Here is a 3,241-nt window from a genome sequence, read left to right on the forward strand (position 1 = left end):
ACCCATTAACTCGTCATTTACATTAGGTATATCTCCTAATGCTATCCCTCCCCTATCCCCCCACCCCACGACAGGCCGCGGTGTGTGGTGTTCCCCTTCCTGTGTCCAAGTGTTCTCATTGTTCAATTCTCACCTATGAGTGAGAACACAGCATGTCATTTTCCTATCTAAATGGACCATGTTACATACTCCTGATTTCATGATTCAACAACTAGCTACACAAATGTTAAGTATTTGTGTGATTGATGGTATCAAATATATATTTTAGGACAAATTCAGGCTAAAACAAATTATAAAGCTAAGAGCTACTTAAAACCGTATCAGTTTACAAACAAAAGGAAGTAAACTGCAAATTCTATCCTCTATTCGGTTTTTTAGTTTCCTCCATTCATTTTTCCATATTTAATATATTTTTATAAACTAGGTTTTTTCTTTACAGATTTGTTTTTAAATTTACATATTCTAACATCTATCCTATAATCTTTAATAAACAAGCTCAGTTTAAAATCTAGCTTAAAATTTTTATGCTTAAAAGTATGGTGATATACTTTATCCAAAAGTAAATAAAAATGTTTTATTTTGTGTGTTTTTTTCTGTACATATATCCATGTGCACAGCAAGAGTAAAAGGTATGTTTGTGGCATGATTTTATTAACAATACTATAGAGTGGAAGATGTGCTGGGGCAGTCATCAGGAAACCTGTGTTCAACAATGAGCTCCACTACCAACAGAAACTTACAGTAAGTCATTGACACTTTAAGGGCCTTGGTGTCTCCATTTGAAAATAAAAAAATTGAAAATAAGAAGATTGCATAAGGCGTTTCATGATATCTTTCCCTTTCAGCCTGAGCAGTTTATTAAGAGGAAAATACTATATTTCCACTCCCTCTCTAAAAAATAAGTATTTATTCTATTAAATTAAGTATATAATTTCAAGTGTTGAAATCTTACAATATGATGTGTTTTATTTATTTTTTTTAATCCAATATTACTCCACTGTCTTGGAAAGCAAACTGGTCACATCAAACACTTCCTTTTAGATGGTAATTTCACAAAGGGATACATAAACACAGTGGGTCTAGCAAGCCTGCTACTAGAGACAGCCATGGGCTGCTTTAGCTGTAAGGTTCCCTCTCATTTATGTGCTTACTGCCCAACTGGTTATAATAATAAGAAAAGAACCATGGTGGTGATTCTTCCTGCACTGGACTTTTCAGTTTCTGTGATTAGTATCTATGATTTTAGTCCAACTGTGTTGGTGTTAGAAACTTCAAAGCAAATCCAAAACCCAGTATTTAGGGGAATATATTTTAAAGGAATACTCACTACCAATTAGCCTAGGCGGTAATGAAAATCATCATATATTTTCAATGATGAAAGATCCCAGTAGGAGGGCTCCTAATGGATGACAGGTGCCAGAGTGAGAGAAGTCCAGCCAGAGGAGGGCAAAGCTTATTTCTCAGTCAGCTTAGGAGAGCACAGCACGCCCTTTAAGCTGGACTCGGAACACATACGGCGTGCAACCCACAATTTCTTGTTGGATTTCATTCAGGACACTGCTGCTTAGACTCAAATCACCTGAAACCTAGGAAGACAAGACAGGTGACCATGAGTCGACTGTCTCTTCTGGTGTCTTGGCTGCTGCTGATCACATAAAACAAACCATGACATAATCTAATCAATGAGGATTTAGGTTTTGAAGATTCCATATATTTCCTTCAAAGGACTATTACACTCAGTGCTGATAGGATATGCCTCCAATTAGAATGTGATTGCTGCAAGGGCAGTAGTATGTGTTTTCTTCACGATGTGTCCTAGGCATTTAGAATGGCGCCTGTCTCATGAGGGTTGTTCAAGAAATATTTATTGAATGAATAAAGCAATGCTATCATTATAAGAATAATTTTTTTGTCTGGCTCTCTCTTTTTTTTTTTCTATTTTTCTTCTGAAACAGTTATTCCAAGATGTTCAACCACCTTATTTCTGTCTTTTGCCCCATTCCTATTTGCCCCACCAAAACCTCTTTTATTCAGTATCTTTATTGGTATTGTGCTTTATTAAACTTATTAAAGAAGTGTAACATATATCAGAAAAGTGAAAAAATTGTGTTGACTTGATGACATTTCAAAAACTAAACATGCATACCAGTGTAACCAGCACCCAAATGAAGAAATACAATCTGAATAGCACCCAGAAGACTCCCTCAGTCACTACCTCCTCCTCCCAAGGGTAATCACTAACCTGACTTTGAACACCATAGATTGGTTTAGCCTCTGTTTATATTTTATGTCAACAAAATAATACAGCATATCTTCATTGATGATGGCTTATTTTGCTTGACATCGTGTTTTTATAATTCACGCCTATTGTTGGGTGTAGTTGTGCTTCGTTCATACCCATCGCTGTATAATACTTGAATATACTGCAATTTATTTATTCATTTTAGTGTTAATAGGCATTTGGGTTGCTTCCAGTTTGGGGAAATTATGAACAAGGCTGCTGTTCACATGTTTGCAACTGTCTTTTGGTATACTTATGCATGCATTTTGGGGGGGTGTATACCTAGGTTTGCCCCATTTTTAGTGATGTACATCTTATTCCTCCTCTGCATTTCTTTTCCATTAGGTTTCTTGTCATGTTAGGGAGGATTAGCCTTGCCAGTTTCCATCAAAGCAGCCCTTTTAATGGGAATTGAAGACTCTGCAATTAGATCAGACTGAAAAGTCCTGGCTATTTCCTGTTATATGGCTGATATTCCCACCGTTAACATCCATTCCTGAGGTTTTTCTGGGAATCATGTACTTTGGATGTCATGTACATTTTACTGGTTAAAGCATTGGTTTATCTAGGTGGTAATACATGAACTAATCTTAATTGACTCATTACCACTCATTGAACCCTAGGTGAAAGTGGGATCTTGAACAATGGGGACACAGAACAGAAAACTTTTGAATGGGGTTTCCAGGGAAGAGGTTGTTGGGTGGTTTGTAGAACCAGTGCAACCCGCAGAGCTAGGACACAGCATAAGATTTGGAAGGGCAAGAGAGAGACCTGCTTCAAGATGAGAATGAAAGTGCCATTATGTGAAGTGGAGGGAGCCAGAAATCCAGTAACTTTGTTGGTTTTGCAGCCTTGCCCAGGGCTGATGCTCATTCCAGGGTGCACTCTGTCCACAGTGACCTATCTGATGAGGTCATACAGAGGTCAAATTAAAAATTTTTTTGAAAGTACCTCTCCACA

Source organism: Mandrillus leucophaeus, unplaced genomic scaffold (genome assembly GCF_000951045.1).
Source record: "Mandrillus leucophaeus isolate KB7577 unplaced genomic scaffold, Mleu.le_1.0 Scaffold456, whole genome shotgun sequence".
NCBI classification, from domain to species: Eukaryota; Metazoa; Chordata; class Mammalia; order Primates; family Cercopithecidae; genus Mandrillus; species Mandrillus leucophaeus.